This window comes from Anas acuta, chromosome 2 (genome assembly GCF_963932015.1).
Source record: "Anas acuta chromosome 2, bAnaAcu1.1, whole genome shotgun sequence".
NCBI classification, from domain to species: domain Eukaryota; kingdom Metazoa; phylum Chordata; class Aves; order Anseriformes; family Anatidae; genus Anas; species Anas acuta.
In genome coordinates, this window is record NC_088980.1 from 110,954,207 (window position 1) to 110,980,294 (window position 26,088).

The window sequence follows — 26,088 nt, forward strand, 5'->3', positions numbered from 1 at the left end:
CCTGGACTTTTGCAAAGCATTTAACACTGTCCCACGTGATATCCTTGTCTCTAAATTGGAGAGACATGGATTTGACAGTTGGATCACTTGGTGAGTAAAGACTTATCTGGATGGTTGCACTCAAAGAATTGCAGTCAATGGCTCAATGTCCACATGGAGATCAGTAATGAGTGGTGTTTCTCAGAGGTCAGCATTGGAACCAGCACTGTTTAACATCTGTTGGTGACATGGACAGTGGGATCAAGTGTACCCTCAGAAAGGTTGCCGATAACACCGAGCTGTGTGGTCTAGTTGACACACTGGAAGGAAGGGATGCCATCGAGAGGGACATGGACAAGCTTGAGAGGTGGGCCTGTGCAAACCTCATGAAGTTCAACAAGGCCAAGTGCAAGGTCCTGCATCTAGATCAGGGCAATCCCAAGCACAAATAAAGGCTGGGAAGAAAATAGATTGAAAGCAGTCCTGAGGAGAAGGACCTGTGGATTTTGGTTGATGAGAAGTTCAACATGAGTGAGCAATGTGTGCTTGCAGCCCAGGAAGCCAACTGTATCCTGGCCTGCAGCAAAAGTTGTCCTCACTCTTGTAAGGTACCCCACCTGTACCCCACCTGGAGTACTGCATTCAGCTCTGGGGTCCCTAACACAAGGACACAGACCTATTAGAACAAGTCTAAAGGAGGGCCACAAAGATGATCAAACGTGTTGGAGTACCTCTTCTAAGAAGATAGGCTAAGAGAGTTGGGATTGTTCAGCCTGGAGAAGAGGAGGCTCCAGGGAGACTTATAGCAGCCTTCCAGTACCTAAAGGGGGCCTACAGGAGAGCTGAGGAGAAGCTTTCTCAGGGATTACAGTGATAGGTGTTTTAAAACTTAAAGAGGGTAGATTTAGACTAGATATCTAAAAAAAATTCTTCACTCAGAGGGTGGTGAGGCACTGGAATTTTTTGCCCAGAGAAGCTGTGGATATCTCATCACTGAAAGTGTTTAAGGCAAAGTTTGATCACTCTGAGCAACTGGGTCTCGTGGAAGATGTCCCTGCCCATGGTAGGGGAGTTTGAACTAGGTGATCTTTAAGGTCCCTTCCAAACCAAACCATTCTATGATTCTACGTAGGATGTGGACAGCCCCAGATTATATTCCAAAAAGTACCCACCTCACTTGGTTTGGGACCCTAAATTACTCTAGTCCCATTTTTAAATGATCCTCCTCCATCCAAGCTGTATCTAATCTGCTGTATACCTGCTTTCATGGGATTTATTTCACACAGCTGTGCAGCCTACCAACTCTGCAAACATCCAGTGTTATATAAGGAGCAGGGTTTATTTTCTGACCCTAGCAAAAAAGTTAGAAATATTTACTATTATTCTTGAGATGGTTTAGAGTGTGAAAAACTGTCACCTTGATATGAGCAGAAATCTGAAAGATGTCTTCAAGATGTCCCAGAGGAAAATTCATGTTAACCAGTGAGAAGCTGGAACTATTTGAAGCAAGATACACCAGCAAAACCTTACAGTTAACTTTGGAGAAAGAAAACTATAAAAGGGAAAACTGAACTGTTTTTTGAGACAGTTTTCATTATAATGAACTAAAGGAAGGAGATGCTTATGTTGTTAATATTAAAACAAAAACTTTTTATATGTATATATATATATGATTATGCAAAAAGTAGGAAGGAAAAAGAAAAGTGCATCTTTTAGTTAGACAAGGTACTGTTTTTCTTCTTACCCAAATCACGACGTTCAAATCCATAAACCTGAACTTTAAAAACTGCAAAAAACCTTCAGGTCCCAAGATTTTTATCTGTAATTAATATGTGCACACTTTCTTGAGAAGAAATTTCAGAAATTACTTTAGAATCATTCTGTCCATCTCTGAAGTCATGCTGTAAGGGAGCTGCAGGGAGCATACAGGGAGCACATTTTTTCTGTGGATTTCTTAAAGACTTCTATGATGTTAGCCACTATATGTGCATAAGATTACTCAACTAAAATAAATTTTGTGAAGTGTTTGAGTTGAGACTGCTTATGCCTCCCAGATTTTTTAACCTTTCTTTTATTAACATAGCTATATATTATTTTGCCTATTTTACTTGGTGTTATCCATCTCTATTTGTGCAACTGTCATCCCTAACTTGAAATTTCAGTGTCCTTACTCCTGGTATATTTGTCCTTGCCCTGCTTTAGAGTACTAGTTTCTCACAAATTGTTCTGTAACAGTAGAAAGACAAGCTTGAGAGACTCTTATGGCATAAAGTTAAATATAGATTCTAACTCAAAAGCAAGACTGAAAACAATTTTATGGCTTGACTGTAACACTAAAGTTTGCTATGAGCTGTGGAATTCTGACTTTCTGCAAATGGCTTTGAAGACATTATTTTCATTAATAATGAATCATTAATCATTAATCGATCTTTAATAGAATGAATATATTAAGGCAATGTTTGGCAATGCAGTATAGCTCATACTATGTAAAAATTAAATTTTCCTTAGTCAGCAACAAACTGAGTGCTGGGGGCACTTCATCTATTCCACAGATACTTGAGGAAAGCAGAAAGGAAAGGAAAGGAAAGGAAAGGAAAGGAAAGGAAAGGAAAGGAAAGGAAAGGAAAGGAAAGGAAAGGAAAGGAAAGGAAAGGAAAGGAAAGGAAAGGAAAGGAAAGGAAAGGAAAGGAAAGGAAAGGAAAGGAAAGGAAAGGAAAGGAAAGGAAAGGAAAGGAAAGGAAAGGAAAGGAAAGGAAAGGAAAGGAAAGGAAAGGAAAGGAAAGGAAAGGAAAGGAAAGGAAAGATATATTTCAAATACCTTAGAATCTCAATTTGAGAACTTAATATGAAAATTCCATCTGGAAATTCTAATGCCAGATGGAGGTATAAATCCCAGCAGAAAATATACATCTGTCACTTTTTTGTATAACTGGTTCTATTTGAAGAAGGATTCATTTAATCTGTTTGGCACATAGTTTAGTGTGTCATTGCTGTCAGCCTGTGGCCTGTAGCTCTCTTTGTATCAAGTCCTCTTTCATTTGTAGAATGACTTTGGTAATCATTTTTCTAACTGGATGCAAGATGAGAATGGATTTAAATTATTTTATGCAGAAGTGTTATGAAAAACAGTAGATGAATGTAATTGAATAAAATTTACCAGTAAAGATTCTTGCTATCTACTTGCTATTAGCAAGTAGATTCTTGCTAATCTACTTAAATTGTAAGTTTACCTGTCATAACTCTTTACACCATGTAAAGATGTTAAAAAAAAAAGCTATAGCAAGGTAATGGAAATGAGCAAGTTTACTTTATGGAAGAATACCCTACTCCATAAATCAGAAGAAAGACCTTTGAATACAAAGTTTATCAAAATTTGAACTCATGCAACTATCTGATTTGACTGTCTTCCTAAAATATCCGTAAGCCAATACTTCAGAGCAGGCTGTTAAGATATACAGAAATATTTGTGAAAAAGAACATGAGGCTTCTAGTAATGACTGTAGGCTTTATTATAATCTACATGACAAGTGACTGAAAATGCAGTCTGTAGGCATTTTCTGTTTATACAAATTTATGTTTACATTGGATCTATATCTGTAGGTAAACCCACACTCACACATATATACATCAATACTGAGTTTTATAACTCTGGACAATGGAGCTTTACCAGTGTCTCTTATAAACCGTGCTTGGGTGTAATATTATTGCTCACAATACTTAGTGGTTTTCTTCTGATACAATTCCTTGATACAGACTTTGATCTCATCTGAAGAACAGAGAATCATGACTTCATTACTGTATCCTCTTTGCCACTCACTGCAACACACAATCGTTTAGTATGGTCCCTGCATAAGAAAGTATAAGAAGTGATGTTACACTTATGAGAAATTTATATTACAAAGATATACAAGAACAAATTTTTGGGGGTACTTTTACATTAGTTTTTTAGTTTGGATCAGCATTTTTGAGGCTGTCTCCTAGATGTTCTTGATTACCTTGGTTTGATTCACATGATGGAACAGTCTTGTTGATCAGGAGCTGAATTTTTCAATGAAATAAACCTAAAGACGAAAACCAGGAATGCACTGAATGAGTCCCAGCCAGAATGGTTCATTGGTCAAGACTAGATCTTGCTCAGAATTATCCATTCTTTCCTGAAATGAAGATCATCCGGTCCTCAGTACAATCCGTTTTCTTTCACATATGTGCTTCTCCTACTGAGCTACTCCGTTTGCTAGTGTAGATATAAATTTAGCCTTTGAAAACACTTTTTACAGTAATTCTTCATGGAGATGACAGACATTTTTGGACCTTATCTAAAAGAATTATCCATGCCAGCAACTACTCAGGAAAATGTACTGGTTTTGGTTCTGTCTCAAAGCTTATCTAAATTAGGCATAATGAATATGGCATGTGCTGCTAAAATTCCTTCCATCAAGAAGAGTCACAATGTCACATAACTAGGTCCCAACACACAAAGTTTTTTTGTTTTATCAACTGTTATTAAGAAATAATAATTAACAACATAGAATCAGCTGAAGAGATGTAAGGATTAATTTAACAGAATTAATAGTATATTACATATAAATAATAACAGAACAGACCAAAATCTGCATGGATTAATTACACTAATTTTTAAATCAATAATAACAGTGCTGTCCTTTGATCCCTAAACTGTAAGTCATCAGCATTACACAAGAAAATTGACGTTCATGTTTTAGTTCTATTCTCCCAAAGTGATTATGGGGATGATGCTGAGAGAATGAATTCTCTCTAAGATTCAAAATCTGCTATACATTTAATTATGTTAGATGTCCTCGAACCTTTCCAAGGAACAATGAAAGAGTCCAGTGGCCTCATTTTTAGAAGAGGCTGATCACTGTGAGCCAAAAGTACATAATGTACTTTATATAACAGGTGTAAATTATATTGTATGTATGTGAATTACCTAGTTTATTTGCACAGTATTTTTGAATTGAAAATTTTTATTTATTAGTACAAGTAATTTAAGGAGACTCCTCTCAGGATAGTGAAATAGCAAGCTTTAAATGACTTGGTACAGTTAAAACTCTTCCATTTAATAGTGTATAAATTAGCCCTTTTAATGATGTAAGTTTTAACCTGCAAGCAGAGTGAAAGCTTTCAAATTATCTTTGTCTTTATTTCACCTGTTCTCACCTGATTAAAGTGAAATAAATCATTTCTGGATACATCGTACTAATCTCAGTAAATGAAACAGTAATGCAATTAGAAAATTAAGAGCAAAATTTCAAGGAAATTACTTACAATGGAACATACGGATAAAATAAAAAGCTCATATGAAGGTGCAATTAATAAATTAAAGGTTCCAATGAACAAATTAGTGCAGATGTTGTTGAAAGAAGACTGAAGTTTCTGGCTGAGAAAAGATGTTTGTTACTGTTATTTTTAATTATAAAATTTCAGGAGGTGTTCATGCTGGTCAAAGACTTCAGACTGTTCAGCCAGCATGATGAATCTGCATTCTTGCCAAGGGAAGGATATTAAAGGATGACCAATAGTTTCACTTATTCTTTCAGAGGTATCAACATTACCTTGTTTCTTTGCAGCATATTAATCTGAATTTTCATCCACTTTCACTACTTTTCTACATATTTTTTTTTCTGCAGTTCTTGGTTTTATTAGTCAGCTTGCAGAGCAGCAGAGCTATTTGTTTGCAAGGAAATCTGTGTCCATTTAGTGGAGCCACTTTAAGATACTTAAAAATATAAAAGTATTAGTAGAATTTCGCCACCAGATTGACTTTACCTGAAAATAGTGAATTTTATATACATGCTAACAATTTGTTTATTCAGCAGTAACAGCTACATTCAGTTTTCATATAAGTTTAAACTTTTTATTCATTATTTCCCTCATTGTGTTTTCATGATTTGTATTTTTCACACAGAACAGGAGCCGAAGGTGTTTGTAATCAATGTAGGCTCTTGTTCCAAAAAAACAATTGTAAGCAATTATTATTATTATTAGTGAAAAAAATAGAAATATCAAAGAAATTACTTCACATATGCAGTGAATAGCCTGCATAGTAAAATAAATGATCATGAGTTCAGTAGGTTGTCATTTTGCCTGTAGTAGTCTCCTGGGAAAAAAAAAAAGTCTATGTTTCTAACAGTTTTCATATTTTTTAGCATACTGATATTTTTTATTTTATTTTCATGTGTTGGGAAGGTGATGTGACAAATTATGTAGCACACATAAACATATTGAAAAATTATATCTTTTATTAGAATACCTTTCAACAATGAAGTATGGAACAGTTTTGTCCATCTTTTTTGGCTTTCTACAGTCAAAAAATAGTTTTGATCAAATGTAAAATATTGTTAAATCAAATGCAAATAAATAAAATATCTTTATTAATAAAATATCTAATATAGCTATTGATCACAACATAACTGCAGCATGAAACACATCTCTAAGGTAAAATATATGCTTTAGTATTTGTAACACATAGAAACTATTCAGATGAAATTCAATAGACATCTGCATTTTTTTTTTAAATATAATTTAACATTTTTAGAGAAAGGGTTAACATTAATTACAATGTTTGCACACTCTAGGATATGTGGACAGTTTAGAACTTTATCATGAACCTCAGAATAAATGTTCTACTGCAGGTAGAGACAGTTTCAGTGCAGTTTTGTACTGAAATGAGCAGAACAAAGGACCTGAGCAGGTATTTCTAGGTGAAGCAGTCTACATATATACAGTCAGTAAAAAGAGGCATAAACACACACAAAATAATGTTTTTCCTTCCTTTTTTTTTTTTTTTTTTTAATCCTTCAATTTATCCACATCGTTTGTGCACAGAAACTGTCATCAAAAAATAAAAAAAAAAAACAACTCATATTTTCTTCTACTTTAGCTAGAGGTCATATGATATTAAGAACAGAGATGCTGATACTCATTTACTTTCAGTTGGTTATTAGTTTCATTAAAACACTTTTTTTTTTTTTTTTTTTTTTTTTTGTTGCTTTTAGCTATTTTATAAATCTGATTAATACCTTAGCAATTCTCACGGCATTGAAATTGTAAATTCATTGTTTGTAGTCTGTAATAAGCTAAAATAAACAACTGGTGCTGGTTGTTTATTTTAGCTTATTAAGTTGTTCACAACTTTAACAACTTGTGAACAATGACTAACTCCAGTCTCCTGCTTGTCATTCTAAGCAACCAATGCCAATTTAAATTCATAGTCATTATATTTAACTCACTGGAGTATATTGAGAAGTTAGGAAATCAGTCTTAACAACAGTCTTGTATTAGTCATACATATTATTCTTTTTATTAACTTAATTTCATGATTAGGAGTTTCTGTTTACACAGATTCTACCTTTTTTACTTTAGGCATATCTTTAATTTTTCACATGTAGCTTATATGAGTGTTGATCTAGTAAATAATTCCTCTACAGTAATCAAAGTTATATGTTATAGGAAATATAAACATATATAAAAAGAGATTGTTTTGGGCCTTATTCACAAATAGCATAAATCAACCTTGGCTTTTTCAAGACAGCTATCACAATGGTCTTCCTGAGTTTAAAACAATGGTTGTTCTTGTTCATGTAGTTGTAAGCCAGGATGCTCAGGTTAGTTATTGATTTCTGTGAGTAACAGAGTGAGAAGCTGAGATGGATGAACTTTGTTGAATGACTTGCATCAGTGCAACAAGATGTAGTGTCACTGTTCAAGCAAACTCGTTTTTCAGTAACAGTTAAATATAAGTAAAGGTAAAAGTCTTCAAGGTGGTCCCTTACCAACAAATGAAGGAAGACACTAATGCAACTGTTACCAGAGCTGACCAGAAGTCAGAACTTAAATCTCTGTCCCTAATTATCATCTCCTTTTATTGATAGATAACATGTAATCCTTTCCTTGCAACTGTTATCAGCTGTGACTTTAATTTGCCATTCATAATCCTGATTTCCAGATGCAGTGATAGGCATATTTCAGTAAAATGGACATACTGTATTCCACATTTGCAAAACATTGCATTTGTCATACCAGGTCTCTAATTTATGTGGTCTGTACTGATTCCTTCCTCACGAGATGATAATCAGAAGTAGATTACAAAGCATAATGGAAAGTACATGGACTGAGATTGGCTGTGAAGGTGTAGTTGCGGCTCCACCATTCTAACAGCTCAAAAATTGTTTTGTATTGTAGGAAGACTTCCTACTGTCTATGGAAAGACTTCCATACAGTAACATATAGGAAAGCAGAAAACAGAAAAAGCTAAAGGCAAACAAAGACAAACAAAATTCAAAGAATATTTTTTTTCTGGATATCTAACCAACCAGTGCGTATAGCATACAATTGTGACTTCAACCTTAATGTGCTGTGCTCACCGTTAAGCTGATTTGGATTGTAGATATATTTCCAGGTAAGATTGTTTGTCTTTCAACAAATTTTCTATAATTTATGTGGATAATTTTGTAAGAATTTTAATTCTGTATAGAACCTGAGATGCAAATTTTCCCTGTCACCCTGGCTCCATGTTACTAAGGTTAACCAGAAGTAAACCAGAGGCAGAACGCAGAAATTTAAAGCCTGATTGCCTTTCTCAGAGCAATCCCTTGGGATGATTTTAGTGTGAAGAACTTTTGGAAATAACATTTTTTTAAGCCATCTGTTAACTATTTTGAACGGCTAGAAGGAAGTGAAGTACTCAGAATTTAAATGCAATTTCTACACCTTGGATAATAATAATAAAAAAATGCTTCTCTAAAATTTAAGGACTGTTTTTGACCTGATTGGGATTTATTTCAGGTCTGATCATCTTTATTTCAGGTTATTATGATTTCATTCTTGAATAATAATGGTTATCTCAGAGCCCACTGTTTTATAGGCAGTTATATGCAGTTTATATGCAGTTTCTTCTTATGTGCATAGCTTTATTAACTTCAAATTCAATTTAGCAAGTATAAGATCTTTTCAAATTCTTCATAAACCCATAATAAGCTCTTTCCTTTACTTCCTTGGATAAATGCTACCCCAATTTTCATTCTTTTCTTTATACTCTTTATAAATCTATCGAACAATACTTAACATAGTGAAATAGCAAAGACCTAATTGCAAATACCTACTGCCTTTTTCTTATGTTCTAATTATATATTTATTCTGGGACCTTCCCAGTGACTGAGTAGTTTCCTTAGGAACCTCTGAAGGATTTTGAACACCTTTGAGTAGTCACGTAGAGTTCAAAGTAGGTAAGGTTTATCTGTTTGATAAATACTTCCTTGGCATAAACCAGCTGAAAAATAGATACAGAAAGTCTCTTTATTTTCGATGTGTCCATTTTAGAAAATTTGTACATTTATCTTAACTTTTCCAAGATGTCACTAATTATAATGTTATATATGTTATATGGTAGCAATTCTATAATCACAAAAATGTAAGTGGAGAATTATGAGATTTTGAAAGGTTAAATTTGACAAAGCAGATCAATGTATTTTAAAAAAAAAAAAAAGGAATATGTTGAATTTATTTATATAGTTAGGAAAAGCTTAGAAAATATTTAAAGAAGACTAAGGAAATAAAAAAAGAAGGAAATTTAAAGAAAAAAAAATATTATTTTTTTTTTTTAGAGAAATGTGGTGCCTTGATTTTTAGCAAGAAGGAATATTAATTCTAGCTCTTGATTTCTGCTGAAATGTTAATTAGGTCATAGCTGTGATTCAAATTACTCATTTTTGCTTTGTTTTCTTTTAATTTCTTTGGTAGTATGTACTACTTTTCTTAGTAGTTTTTGTTTCTTGTGCTTCAGTCATGAGACATTTTTTGTTTACTTGTGCTTTCAGTTAAAGGAAATATATATATATATATTATATATATATATATATTTAATCTGAATGATAAAAAAACTATAAAACTTTCCTAACTATATATTGGAATACAGTTCAAGGCACAGTGACTTGACAATCAAAAAAATTAGAAAAACCTTCTCAGGAAAATTGTTTCTAGGACCTCAATAATATATTAATGACATTTCTAATGTAACAGAATTGCATGACATTACTTTGAAGTTCCAAAAAGTTTTCATCTTATGTAAAAATAGTTTAGGGAGATGAACACCATTTTGAACTGCTTCTCCAATTTTTCTTTTATTCTTATTGTAATTTTAATTTTTTTCTTGTGAAACCTGTTGTTTAGATGCTATTTCTATTCTTCCGGTACTTAGTTTTTATTTTAGACACCAATACAAAACAAAACAAAACTATAAAAATTCAACTGGTGGAAGAAGTAGTCATTAAGTGATGTTCAAGACTTCTCACTTTGCTTCCAAAGTTAGGCTTAACACAGCTCTGAAAGAGCAGGTTTGTTTTTTTTATTAATTTCCTCTACGTTCCTTTCAGCTTGTGGGAGTATTGTGAAGTGTATACACATTCAACTAGACTCTTCAAATGCATCTGTCACTCCTTAAGAAACTATAATTTCTCATTACATCATCATTTTTTCTGCAATAAGCTGAGAGCTTCAATAGTAAAGAAATGTAAATTATACCTGATTCTTTTAATATTTCCTCGAACTGCCCACTTATAGTTGATGCTGTTGCTTCCAAGTAAAAGATGAGTCTAAACAATTATATTTTGTAGAATTGCATTTTTTCAGAAGATAATTTTAAGGCATGTTGAAAATATTGCTTTCCTTTCTTACCAGTGGTCAGCTTTTACTTAAAAGAAGCATTAACTGATTCATATAAATTTAATTAAATTAAAATTTTAGTGGAAGTAATATCTAGTCTACTGTAATTAAGAAAAATAGCAATTATGTTGTAGTGTTTATGAGGTATTGCACAATTTTATCTTATGCAAGAAGTAACCATGAAAGCATTTACCTGAAATAGTTCAATAATACATAGTATGTGTTTAATTAGACATAAAAAAAAAAACAACTTTATTTGAAAGCCTTCCTCTTTGGCTCATTGAGGAGGATTTTGCATTTTTATTGCTCTGTCTGTAGGCAATAAATGTTTGTGCTTTGTAATTCTCTGGAGATTCCTGTTTTAAATTTTAAAAATACCTTTATTGTGTTTCAATTTATTTTTATGACAATGGAGCACAGACAGTCCTTTAGGAAGTGTTTGGTTCAGAGCATTTGAAAACAAGTGGTGAGTATAGCTAGAAGTTTTTACTTTTTAGTTGTATGATACTGTCACTTTGAATGGTTAGTGATGAACTAATTTGGATGCATGTGGCTTTTTATTTTATTTTATTTATTTATTTATTTATTTATTATTGAGTGATATTGGGGGAAAAGGTTAATTTCTAAATTCTGCCAAGATTGAAATCAATTCGAGTGTCATGTGTAACCTGAAAGAAGATCTGGCTAATCAAACCTCAGTTTGATTAAAAAGACCACAAGAATTAGAAATTGAATTGAGCCTGTGAAGAAGGAGATAGACTCCTCATGCATATCCATGAAGCTGAATTTGTGCAAGTGAATGACGGTAAATAGCTTTTTGATCTTTTATCTCCCACCCAGGCTTTGCCTCATACATGTTCTTAGGTGTCAAGCAGATGTCATTACTGAGATAAGTAAACAGAGACAACACCTGAGTTGAGAATGCTGTATGTACAGAGACAACTAATGCATAAGAAAAAGTGTTTGACTTGTGCAAGGTTAAGATTCTTTGGACATATGTGAAGAACATATCTCAGCAGGAGTCAGGATAATATCAGCTACACAGTTTCTCAGATATGAGAACAGATTTTCACCAAGAAAATGTTATTACCAATATAATCCCTATTATTTTCAAAACATCCAGCGAAACTCCTTGTAAGTGAAATATGAAAATATATGTCTAATGAACTTGCTGTGTTCTATGCCTATATTATAATACAATATACTTAATATGGGTGGATATTATTATTATTATTTTTAACTTGAGAGTTGATAAACAGCTGGTAGAGAACAAATAGGTTAGTGGTGTATTCTACATTGTCAAGGATGACATCCGATTTAGTAAGAGATCTAATTTTTCCTGTCGTTTTTCTTGCCTTTCAGTCAAGGCCAATAACGTTTTAGGTTTCCTAATTTCCACCCCCAGATTCTCTCTTGCACTAAAAGGCCAGTGATATTTTCAACACTTCACTATATTAATGCAGCATACTCTACACCTGCAAGTCTTTCAGGGGGAGGACTTTAATTTTCTTTTGCATGCAAGACAAGAAAGCCGACAATACTGTACAAACAATTCCTTTGGTTCACTTCTACATTGTTCTATCTGCTCTGTCACTTTGTCCTCATGTTTCTAAAATTTTTGAGCCCATTGTATTCCTGCTTTGGATGATGCACACATATTTTTGTAGCAATTAATTAATGGCAATCCTGCTGACTATGCCAATTTGTCACATTAAAGGGGACTTACCAGAGTCAAACACTTGTCTGTTTTAGAGCCCTGTTAAGGGCTTTCACTGAGAGAGTTTCACAATGTTTAAAATATTTAATAAGGCAATAGATAGAATACATTCAGAATTGCTGTTTATAAATATACTTACTGCAACAGCACTAATAGCAGTAGTAAAATGCTGCCCTGGCTATTCCTCATCAAATAGTGAAGATACAGAGCTTACCAAGAAGGTATCCCTGTCTTGGTGGAAGAGAAGAAGCAGACTGTCAGCTGCCTTTTCTAGGTCTCCAATTTCTTCCCCTTCCCCCCCGCCCCCGATATTTTTTCCTCTCTTTATTATTTTTTTTTTTCCCTCCAGTACTTTCTTTTTCTTTTTTTCTTTTTCTTTTTTTCTTTTTCTTTTTCTTTTTCTTTTTCTTTTTCTTTTTCTTTTTCTTTTTCTTTTTCTTTTTCTTTTTCTTTTTCTTTTCTTCTTCTTTTTCTAATAACTCCTAACACTCTTTTATATTCTAACTTTATGTATCCCCTCCCTGAGGTGATGTTCAGTATGATTTGGGTCAAGAATTGGGTATTATAGTCATATAAGTTTAGCATTAAGTTCATTATCATATTCAGGAGTGTTAACTTTAATATTCATTTTACACATAATGAAGCAAAAGGTTTCACTCAGGCACTGTGGCCCTCAAGACTCTGTTCCGCCAGCAAAACAGGGACTTCCCACCAACATGAGGCTCTCTCCTTCAGCAGCCTCTCATACCAACCTTGCAGATCTCCATCCACAAAGTCTGTGTAAGAAATAAAAAAGAACAAGATTCTCAGCTCCACTTTGCCCAAGGCTGGTGCTTATCATTGATACTTACAAGTCTGACTATTCTCCACAATCATGTTGTGATCATTATATAGACACTGTAAAGCGTTTAATTTATTCTTCTTGGTAATTAAACCAAAATTGTTTTTTAGGGAGTTGATAATCCAAAGCCTAGGAACTAGATAGGTGAACAGAACACAATGGCAAACTGCGTGAATGAAAAACATGCATCCTAGCATCAAAGCCAGGTCCTTCCTCACAAATTTCATAGTGCAATTCATCTCAAATGAAACGTTTTCTGTTTTCAACTATATTCAGTGAATTTCAAGTGTGGATATAAATGTGAGAATTATTTCATAGAATCATTGAATTTTTGGGTTTGGAAGGGAACTTAAAGATCACCTAGTTTTAACCCCACTGCCATGGGAAGGGACACCTTCCACTAGACCACATTGGTCAAAGCCCCATCCAACCTGGCCTTGAACACCTCCAGGGGTGGGACATCCACAACTTGTTCCAGTGTCTCATCGCCCTCATAGTAAATAATTTCTTCCTTATATCTAATCTCAGTCTACCCTCTTTTAGTTTAAAACCATTCCCTCTTGTCCTATTGCTGCATTCTAAGAGGGACAAAGAGTCCCTCCACTCTCTTCCCATTTCTCTTCCCTATCCCAGAGAGGGAGGGGGGAAGGTGAATGAACAGCTGTGTGGTGTTTAGCTGCCAGCCAGGTTAAACCACAACAGCTGGTCGCTAGTGGAATCCCCCAGGACTCCACTCCAGCTTTCCTGTAGGCCCCCTTTAGGTAAAGTCACTATAAGGATTTCTGAAATCTTCTTAATATGTATGGACTTGGAAGAAGGAGTATGCAAAAAAACCTTAGTCTTTGGTAGCAGGAAGAAAGGTATATAAGCAATATATCTTATCAGTTTGTAAACGATTAATTCATTTAGGATATGTTCTGTATCATCTTCATAATCATCCTTTTTCCATCATCTTTGAATGACTGACAATGATGTATTCTTTCATCTACTGTTTTGCCTGTCTTCTCATTGTTTCACAAGTCAGTGTCAATACCTGATCTGATCTGTCAGCCTTTGAAAAACACTCATACTTTTATATGAAATATCACTAGTCAAATCAAATAAGAAGCTACTATTCAGTGACTATTGCCTGTATTTTGAAATTTGAAATACCATATGATGCCTGGATAGGCAGACAGACATACACAGATTAACAAGAGATCATTCAGAAGCTTTTTTTGAGGGAACTACTTACTTTGCCATACATCAGAAACTATTTCTTTTTGTTAGTGAGACATAATATTAAAACCAGGAAGGTTTTCTTTTCAGTGATTAGCCTTTTTCACTTTTAAGATCAAAGGAGGAATGAGAGTATGCAGGAAATGCTACCTATTAGTTATAAACAGTATATGATGTCTTATTATGTGAATTAAAAGTACCTTCTAAGACGGCGTAAACGTGATGTCCATCTACAAGAAGGGCCAGAGGGTAGACCTGGGAAACTATAGGCCTGTTAGTTTGACTTCAGTGCCAGGGAAGTTCATGGAGCGGATTATCTTGAGCGTCATCACGTGGCACTAGCAGGGCAGCCAGGTGATCAGGCCCAGTCAGCATGGATTTATGAAAGGCAGGTCCTGCTTGACAAACCTGATCTCCTTCCATGACAAAGTGACACGCTCAACGTATGAGGGAAAGGCTGTGGATGTGGTCTACCTTGATTTCAGTAAGGCTTTTGACACTGTTTCCCACAGCATTCTCCTCAAGAAACTGGCTACTCATGGTTTGAACTGGTGCACGCTTCGTTGGGTTAAAAACTGGCTGAATAGCTGGGCCCAAAGAGTCGTGGTGAAGGGAGTTAAATACAGTTGGAGGCTGGTGTCCTGGTTTCAGTTAGGACAGAGTTAATTTTCTTCCTGGTAGCTGGTAGGGTGCTATGTTTTGGCTTAGGATGAGAAGAGTGCTGATAACATGTTTTAATTGTTGCAGAGCAGTGCTTACACCAAGCCAAGGACGTCTCAGCTTCTCACTCTGTCCTGCTAACCGGCAGGCAGGGGGTGCAGCAAGAGCTTGGAGGGGACAGAACAGCTGACCCAAACTGTACAAAAGTGTATTCCATACCATCTGATGCCATGCTAAACAATGTGTAGGGGTGGCTAGACAGGGTGGGAGGGCGGGACTGTTCGGGGTTAGGCTGGGCATCAGTGAGCAATTGCATTGTGCATCACTTGTTTCATACGCATGATTAGTAGTAGTACTATTATAATCATTATTGTTATTATTATTATTGTTATTATTATTTTTCTGTCTTAATAAACTGTCTTTATCTCAACTCACAGGCTTTACTTTCCTGTTTCTTTCTCCCATCCCAGAGAGGGAGGGGGGAGGGTGAGTGAACGGCTGTGTGGTGTTTAGCTGCCGGCTGGGTTAAACCACAACAGCTGGTCACTAGTGGAGTCCTCCAGGGCTCAGTACTAGGGCCAGTTCTCTTTAATATCCTTATTGATGATCTGGATGAGGGGATCGAGTGCACCCTCAGTAAGTTTGCAGACAACACGAAGTTAGTGGTGTAACACCAAGTTAGTAGTGCATGTGTCGATCTGCTCGAGGGTAGGAAGGCTCTGCAGGAGGATCTGGATAGGCTGGACCAATGGGATGAGGCCAACTGTATGAAGTTCAACAAGGCCAAATGCTGGGTCCTGCACCTGAGGCACAACAACCCCAAGTAGTACTACACGCTGGGAGATGAGTGGTTAGAAAGTTGCCTGGCGGAGAAGGTCCTGGGAGTATTGGTTGATAGCTGGCTGAATGTGAGACAGCAGTGTGCTCAGGTGGCCAAGAAGGCCAACAGCATCCTGGCTTGCATAAGAAGCACTGTGGCCAGCAGGGCTAGGGAGGTGATTGTCCCCCTGTACTCGGCTCTGGTGAGGCTACACCTCGAGTACTGTGTTCAGTTTTGAACCCCTCACTACAAGAAGGACATCAAGGTGCTCAAGCGAGTCCAGAGAAAGGCAACAAAGCTGGTGAGGGGTCTGGAGAACAAGTCTTATGAGGAGCAGCTGAGGGAGCTGGGATTGTTCAGCCTGAATAAGAGGAGGCTCAGGGGCGACCTATAGGTACCTCAAAGGAGGCTGCAGTGAGGTGGGGGTTGGTCTATTCTCCCACGTGCCTGGTGACAGGATGAGGGGGAATGGGCTTAAGTTGCACCAGGGGAGGTTTAGGTTGGATATTAGGAAAAATTTCTTTACCAAAAGGGTTGTTAGGCATTGAAATGGGCTGCCCAGGGAAGTGGTAGAGTCACTATCGCTGGAGGTCTTTAAAAGATGTGTAGATGTAGAGCTTAGTGATATGGTTTAGTGGAGGACTTAGTGTTAGGTCTGAGGCTGGACTTGGTGATCTTGGAGATCTCTTCCAACCTAGACAATTATGTGATTCTGTGAGTCATCACTTGTAGGAGGGCAAGTTCATTGCTGCAGCAGCAGACTCATTTGAACATTTTCCCATCAAGACAATAGACACATTGAAATGTTAAGGCTTGCTTTGCTGCACTTGTATGTTTTTCATTCAAGTCTTGGGAAAACAGTTGTGGTATTTGAGACAATGGTGTTGTTTCCATAGGACTGAACTTTAGGAAGTATTGTGAAATTGCAATCTATTCCTTTAATTTGGGACATTGCTGCAAATATTTAGATAAATAAATGCTCCTACAAGGGAAATTTGAAATGTAATGTAAGTGTTATTAAGCTTAAATGAGAACAGAGAATACTTGGACCAAAACAGAATCTTGAATGTCAAAGCTAAAAACTACTTGATTAATATGCTTTGGACTTTACAGAATAATAATAAATAAATGAATAAATAAAATTTTCATGCTAGAATTCCGTTTTTAGAGAACCAAGCTTTCACACTTCTGCAACATATTTCCTGTCTTAAGTAGGAAAACTACAAAGGACAGCATACTTGTCAGTAAAACATTTGTTTCTCTGCAAAGAAATGATGGCTAACTCTAACCTCCTGAGTTTTCATAAGGAAGATAAAATAAAGATTTATTATAAGACCCAGTCTCAGGTCCTGACATTGTTAGCTTCACAGCACTTGGGTTTCTAAATGGCCCCAGGAGCCATTGAAGAAAAGCACATTTTGATTATGATTAAACTATTTTACTTTGTTTTGTTAATAGCCATGAGACACCTATTCTCCTCCTATTCTGCAGCTACTCCTTTAATTTAGCCATTTTTACATATCAAATGCAGAAAATACCGTATTTGTAAAGATGCACAGGCTGACATTGTCTGTACCATAAGTTCATGTCAGGTTTCAAAACAAAACTACAACACCCAGGACAGCACAAAAGGAGCAATTCCAACGTATATTGTAACTACATATGATAAAATGTATAGTACATGTGCCTGTACTTTTCCAGTAGAATGTGGCTGTCCAATAGTTTAGTAGAATTCTCAGAATTTCAAATTATAATGAAGAAAGCAGAAATTATGTAACTATTCCTTCCTCAGACTTTTGACACTTTTTTTTTTTTTTCCTTTTTTTGGGGCTCTTCAGAAACAGAATGATTCTGAAGGGATATTCCATGCTTATTCAGACAGTTATAAAAAAATATATTGAGATCTATGACTTTTTTATTTATTATTTATTTTTATTTTTATTTTTATTTTTATTTTTATTTTTATTTTTTTATTTTTATTTTTATTTTTATTTTTATTTTATTTTTTTTTTTTTTTTGAGCATCCATTGTTAGGCTTTTTTATGGTGCTGGCCACTTCATCCTGATGTTTGTTCAAGTTTCTTAAACAGATGTACTTAGTACTTAATACAAATGATCACAATGTGATCTCTTGTCTTATTGTTCTTTTATAATGCTATGGCTATTGTAACACCATGTTCTTTCAACAAATACATTGAAACTGTTGGGTTTAATTGTAGGTATTAGACTCTAACATTGTCAGAGACATCATAATGCTGGCTTTTACATTGCTTGTACAGCTCTCTGGCACTTGACCTACAGAATTAAGCAGTATCCATTGAAAGAGATAACTTTTCCTTGAAGAAATAACCAGTGGTTTTCTGACTGTCTGCAAGATAATAAGAGAATGATGTGGCCAAGAATTATGAAATTTATTTATTATTTCTGATGTTAGATTAAGCATTTACAGGACAGCTATTGCATAATAGGCACAGACAGCATGCATTATTAGAAATGCCATAGCTGAGTATGTATGAACTCTGTTTCACACCTGGTAATCAAAGTCTGGGTTTTGGTCTGTGCTTTAGTTGGGAAACAAACAAAACAAAACAAACAAACAAAAAAAAGTACAGGCAGCTTCCTATATGACAGGAGCATCAGAGCATAAAATCGTCATTCCATTTATATATTTATTTATTTATTCATTCATTCAAGGTAGGGCTTCAGCTCTTTCTTAGTCAATTCTAGATAAAAATGCCCCCCAGTGCTTTTGGAACAGTGTTCCACTTCCACTGTTTGTTTGTTTGCTTGTTTGTTTTAAATCCCTTCTCACCCTGCTTCCCAGGACTCCGGGAAGGACTCCCAGGGGGTCTGTCTAATGAACTACTGAATTGCTGTAGTTCAGTAATTTTTTTCTCAAGAACCTCCCTGGGCTGGGGCATTTGTGAATTTTTCATATTCCACTGTGCATGTGCAGCTTCTTTCCCTGACACACTTCTACTGAAGAACTGCATTAACTGCTGGAATTCACAGCTTTCACAGACTTAGAAAGAGTTTGAAACTCAGAAATTAATTGCAAATATATAGAGCTCTTCTAATCTTTGTGATAACCAGAAACATTAAAAAAAATAAATTAAATTAAATTAAATGAGAAAACCAGAAATGTTTCGAGTAATCTAGGACACTAGAAGAGAGGTTTAAAACTGTCATAAATAAAATTCATGTTTCAGAATACAAATACTCTGAAAACGTATCTAAGTAAAGAACTAAACCACATAAACTTGGAACTTGGAGCAGTCAAGTAATAAGTGCTTCTGACACTAAAAGTTAAACAATAATCTCAGCATTATTTCATTATGATGCTTTTCGCTTTCTTTCCTGAAAGGGAGAAGGGAAGCATATCCCTTCCTGGCCTTAGTTATCAGATCTATCTACATTTGTGGTCAGTAAAAAATTGGTAATTAAATAGTAATTTCTAAATGTATTAGTATAGAAAGGATGTGAATACATTATCGAAAAAACTCTCAAATAGCAAAAATTTCCACCAAACTCATTTAGTATAATGATTAAGAATTATTTTTATTCTTTGTCCCTTAACATTCTCACATTCATCTATCTGCAAACTCAGTATGCAACTGGCAGGCAGTATTATAACAGCTCAATATCTGAATGATTGCACTAGTGCAGAAATATATTTGAAACAAATCAAAACATCATTAAATTGGTTTGTTCCCATTTGAGCCATGAAAAGAGTTTATTATACATAAAATAAGATTTGTTACCATAGTTATCACAAAGTTTATACAACTTCTAAGTAGTGCTGTGGTGGAAGCTGTTGAACCATAGAACAGCTTGATTTTGCTGTTAAGAGCACTAAAGTCTAAAAGATAATCCACTATTTGGTGTAATACAGTAAATGGTCATTACTGTTGTGCAGATTCATTCATCAGTATTTATTCTGTTCCAGCATATTTTCATATAAGGATATGATAAAGGGAAAACATGATAAGAATTTTCTTATGTGGGTGTTAGAGTTATGTGCAAGGTTTCAGTAATATACAGTCTTTTAGTAATATAGACTTCAAAATCTGCAGTAGAGAGTAGAAATTCCTATTCCAGGTTTCTCTTTAAGAAAAAAAGTTGTATGTGTCTTGTCTCAGAGGCACAGTGCTCTGCCAAATTATAACATCCATCAGAAAACTAATTGTCGTTAGAGCAAACCTACAATTGTTCCCCTTTTAAGTATGAACAGTGTATGTGAACAGAATGCACAGTTGCACTGAATTGTATTACACTGTTATATGTACCTGTAAAATAATATTCTCCAAAGAGAATTTCATTTATTTGCTTCAGTCTAGATTTTAATTATATTCTGATATATCAGAAAACACTATATGTTTTTGAAGCCCATTAGGGATCTTCCTTACCCAGATTTTGGAAACGGAGTGCCTTGTCTTCATGCATTCACCTTGCATTTGATCAGGTACTGGGTCCCACCAGCTCAGATTAATGACCTGCCTTTCCTTGTTAGATATGCTGTGGCTCCTTACAGACAGAAAATGACCAGCACTCCCTTCTGCCATATGAACATAAAATCACATATATTTTTGTCTATTTTTAGTGGTTTTTGTTTGTTTGTTTGTTTGTTTGGGTTAAAAGTTCTTCACTCAATTCTTGACAATGGTTCACTTCATAAGTGTAGAGCTTCTAATTAGTTTAAACTAATAATTTTGTGAGGTCTAATATTCACGTTTCTGCTAAGGCAAGCAGCCAGCATCCTTTCTCCTAAATGTGATTTATCTGAGAAGAAAGAACAGTTAAAATGTTTTGTTGTTGTTGTTTGTTTGTTTGTTTTTGTTTTTGTTTGGGGTGGACAGGGACAATAACTGTAATTATTAAATGGAAGGACTACAGATGTCTTGTGGGATCTACTGAAGGTCATTTCTGTCAAGACCAAATTATTTGACTGTCTTTCATTTTCAGACTCTAAGACTGCCTATTTTGAACAGAAGTGAGCTGAGTTACAAGTGTCTTATGATCACAACTATTCTTTATGCCTTTTCTTTTTCATAAGCATTTCAGTTTCAGAGACAATTCTCTAAAATTTCCTGAAAGTGATGAGATTACACCATGTTCCTTATCTGTAATGAACTGGTCACACCTGGGGAAATTTTTCCATGCCATTTCAATAAGCTTATTATCTAAGAATAACCACTGCTTAGTTTTCATCTGATGTGATCAAAGGTCCCAGTGAAGGAAGGTTGGAGTTTTTGAAACATATGTCTTCATTGCCAGCCCTCACATCAGAGGCATCTGGATTTGCTTTGCAGATAACCTTGGATGTGAGTGTCTTCTACGCTGCATGTTAGCTTTGAGCCCAACCCATATTTGTTTCAAAAGTCATCTTCTATTCATAATACATGGATCAGTAGAAACATTCAAGCATAAACTTTAATGACCTTTAGGTTACACATAGGAAGGAAATTTGGGACCTTTCTCTCTTGTAACATGTGAACCAACTCTACCATGTGTTGTGGTGATGATGGACAGAAAACTGGGCTGGGTTATGCCTCTTATACAGACACCAGCATTGCCTTTTAGAAAAGCATATGAGGTCAGCAGGACACGTTGAGCCAAGCCAGCCCTTGAGTATGTAAGGAAACTTGCCACTGACCTTTGGGTCCCTGAGATCCTGATTACATGAATGCATGGAGCAAGGTTGGGAAAAGCATGAAGCCATGTTCTCATCTTGGTTCTTCTAAAGGGTTGTATGTACGTAGAAAAGGTGTTAAAGATCAGGAAGCCAGACCTCTAGAAAGATCCAGTCAGAAAAATGAGCTGCTAGTCTAGCTTTGAGAGAGAATATGTCTCCTGTAGTACATCTGGGGTTTATATGACAATTTTAAGTACTGTGGGACTTTGCTCCAGAGTGCTTAGTAATTTAACTATTAATTTTGTACTATAGTTTAGCAAGGACTTGACTTCTTTGTATAGAGAACAGACTAGTGTATGCTTTTACTTTCCACACACAGATTTCATCAAACTAGTTAATATTTTGAATTTCTGCAAAGTAAAAATGTTGGCAGTCAAATTCAGAGGTGAAAAAATGTCTGTATACAGCACTTCAGGGATAATATATCTTGACCAGTACTTCCTGTTCTTATGCAAAACCTTTACAAAGTAATTTTGCATACTGTGAGGTGGGATGTAGACATGTTATTTTGCTAATATAAATCAGAGTTTAAATTTATAAGTGTAAGAAACCACCTATTTTGCCTAGACGTTTCAGGTAGAGTTTATACACTTTTTACATAACTGAGAGTGATATCAAATATGGATCAAACTGCAATAATTGCAAGAAAATTAAATACTAACTGAAGATGTACTATGGACAGAAAAAAAATTTAAAAAAGACAAAAAAAAATCAAAGTATTTATGACCCACACTGAGGGCTTGGTATAAAGTGTTTTAAGGTTTTGCTGTTTTTTAAGCTTTATCATCTAGTCCTGTAAGAATAGTGGTTTACTGAATTGTGTTACACCTTGGCTCAGTTTCTATCTTTTTCTCATTCTGCTTCCTGCTGCTTTCTTGAGGCAAACAAGCTGGATGCTTGCCTTAGGCCAAAAGGATGTATAGATGGTAATGGGACTCTACAGAAGGAAAATGACTACTGGGGAAAGACAATTGCATTAGCTTTAGCTGTAAGGTATGTGCTGCTGAAAGTTTCTCTAAAGTTTAATTTTCACTTTCCTCTGTTATAATGCCAACTGAAACTACTTGCAGTGAGGAATTAAGAAAGGAAAGTTTTTTTGTAACTTTCTGTGGTGTGGTGCAGTTGGGAAAGTAAATCTATTGGAGAAAGGCTGTGAAGTTTTGCCATAATCATGAATTAATAAATGGAAAACAAACTGAGCTTGAATTTATTCTTCCTATCCCTTGTAAAGTGAGTATAATATTCCCATTTTGATGCTGCTGCATGTACTTTTGATAGTTCTTCTGTCAAATGAGAGGTAAAAGATTTTATTTCATCCTCTATCTCTGAGAACTAAATTAACTGTATAGTGACAACAGGTTTTTTGGTTCTTAATGTAAATGTTAGCTTATTCCAGTGTCACCAGATTTCTAATATTTATTTTTTTTTGGGGGGGGGGGGGGAGAAAAATCTCAAAAAATAAGTTTTATTTATTTATTTATTATTATTTTAAATTTATTTATTTATATATTTTTGGTCCAGCAGGTGCTCACCTTTTCTACCATACTACCACACATATGTAGTTGAACATCTTGAAGACCTAGTTTAGAAGACTGCTTATTTGAATTCAAATCCTACTGATCCTACTGCATCAGTTGCTCTAACAGGAGATATGCTTCCATTATTACTGTATGTTCATTACAACCTTATGGAAAGATAGCTACAGTGTCACTGTTGTGTATATGTAGTTAATTTAAAATGAGCTTTATCGTGCAAGCAAGAGTATGCAAACAGAATTTAAACTTGAATGCCTACATTCCCTAGTACATTTTCCACTGAATTTCCCTGACACCAGATCTCTTAAATATAATATGAATATGAATAAATATTTATTTATATAAATATAAAAAACCTCTGTGCTACATTTGCTGCACCTAAATTGATAAAAACCTGTCCTTCTTTCCTCCTTTGTTTAATTTCTTACCTTTTGTCACCTGTTGATTACTACACTGGTCTACTTCATAATGTTATGAATGCAGGTTTTTATCACCTAATTAACAAAACTATTGATGAACAAGCACAAATGCCAGATCATTAATCTGTATTCACAAAATATTTCCAAAAAATATTACCAAATTACGTATTATTCATAAAATAATACATTGTTATGCAGGACCAAAGTATGCGTTTGTGACTGCTTATGGAAAATCAGAGGTGTAATTTTCTCTTTTGTCTTTTTTTTGTCTCAAGAAAATCAATGATAGTGGTGAAGATGAAAATTCAGTATTCTGTGTATAAGTATATACTTTTGCATCTTAAAATACATTGCTGTTAGATGAAGTAAATATAGCAAGATATATCAACACTTCACCGTACCTCCTTGGATTTAAACAAGTTCACCAGTTTAAGCATGCAAAGTACTAGATACAGTTGATCTCTGGAACTGGGGATTTTGTCAGAATTATATTGAAATGAAAGATCATAGAGGTAAGGCAAGAAAACCTTGGTTCTATGTCTTTTTCTTAAAACAAAACAAAACAAAACAAAAACAACAACAAAAAAATAAAATCAAACAACAACAAAACTTTTAAAAAGTATATCAGATTTATTCACATTGAAGTACAGGATTAAAGGCCCAGCTCACATATGTTTTCCTTACTGGCAACACATATTAAGAATAGATTAATTCAGGCATAACACCTGAATTTTATTTCTTGTTATATTTATAAAATGCTTATATCTGTTCTTCCTTCTATATCAGCCTGTCCTTCCCTGTTGGTTCAGAAGCCTGAGAATTTTCCTAGCAATAGAATAAGTCCCCAAAGGGTTGTAATTATTAATCCAGAGAAGAATAAGAAAAGATTTTAGAGACATTACTGTGCAAGACCACTTGATAAGAAGGAGGTTTCTTCTATAACATTCTGCTTGGAGCAGAATGCTATAGAAGCATATAGAAGCTTGGAGTTTCCATTTCTTTTTGCCTTTTCCAGTGCAAAGCGGGTTGACTGAAGTGAAGAAATCACTTTGACATGAAGGTTCAAAAGCTGGAAAATAATACCTTTTTTTTTTTACTCCAGAACACAAATTTAAGTTGAAAAAATCAAAACTTCTTCAAAGCTGAGGTTAACTGTCAGCCACTCAGTATACAAGATATAAAAAATGGCATAAAATATTGGGAGCTTTCTTATTCCTAACAAAAAAGGACCTTTTAAAAGACCAGCCAATTCAGTAATAGGAAAGTAAATTTTTCTAATATCTATGTAATATCTGTTCCAAAGAGAAAGAAAAATTCAATCCCAAGTGCCAAAACATATATTTATTAATTACTATTCTTAGAGACAACAATAATTCCCAATGAATTTACCCTTTACCCAGTTTACTTTTTTGTTCCCTATATATAATCTAAGGTATAATTTCCTGAAAATTATCTATATTACTGAAAATTATCTTCCACTGTGTTACTTAATTTATCATGAAATCAATAAACATGAGTTTCTGTCTCAGGATATGTATCTCCTATTCTGAAGATATCTTACATGGTTGGATACTTATGGGATATTTCCCATAAGTGCTTTTATTAATATTACTGAATCATTTATTCTAGGAAAGAAATTAGCAATAATTTTTACATATAGGAAAGTTAGGCTCTTCATAATAAGAGATATTTTAAGCTGTATGTGTATGGAATAGAATAAAATGGTCCAAAGGAACTTCTGAGAATGCAAACGTACTGTAAGAAAGCCAAATCAGATTTGCTACAATTAGAGAGCCCTCAGCCAGGGCCAGGATAACATTATCAATGTTGCTGAAAAATCCATCCTTCTCAGACATTCGTAGCAGAGTTCATTGGGGCTCTTTAGATATATTTATGAGACTATAAGCAGTTTCAAGTTTCTTGAGCTAACATTACTATCCATTAGGTAGTTACCCATCACTGATCTCTTGAATCATGGACAGTGAAATTTAAGTGCACTGAAAACTGCCCCTTAAAAGCTTTATGTGAACTATTACACAAGTAATAATAGAAGTTATTTATTTGGCAATTGCTAAGAGTTCTTTGAAGTGAATTGTCTTCTGAAACCTGCCCTCTATCCCACAGTGGAAATTTGTGATCTCACATGTGAGAGAAATGTGGATATTGTATTCTTTTTCTCATGCAATTTATGAGGAATTTCAGGAAAAATATATGTTCAATGGGTACTGCTAGCCAAAAAGGTTTTAATTGTGATCATTCAATGGTGGAAGGTTTATGCTAATAACATATTGCAAAAATTACTAAAAGGGTTAGACATCTTAGATTCTGACATCTTCAAATGAAAGAAGTGAAATATGCCAAAAGAATTCAAAGTCTTCATGCTGCTCAAGTGGCTTTGATGGGTTATTGGAAATCTTCCTCTTGTACCAGAGAGAAGCTATTACAATTATGTTTAACTTTCTTTTCTTTTTTCTCCCCCCACCCCCCCCTTTTTTTTTTCCTTTCTTTTATTTTTTCCTCAGCTCAT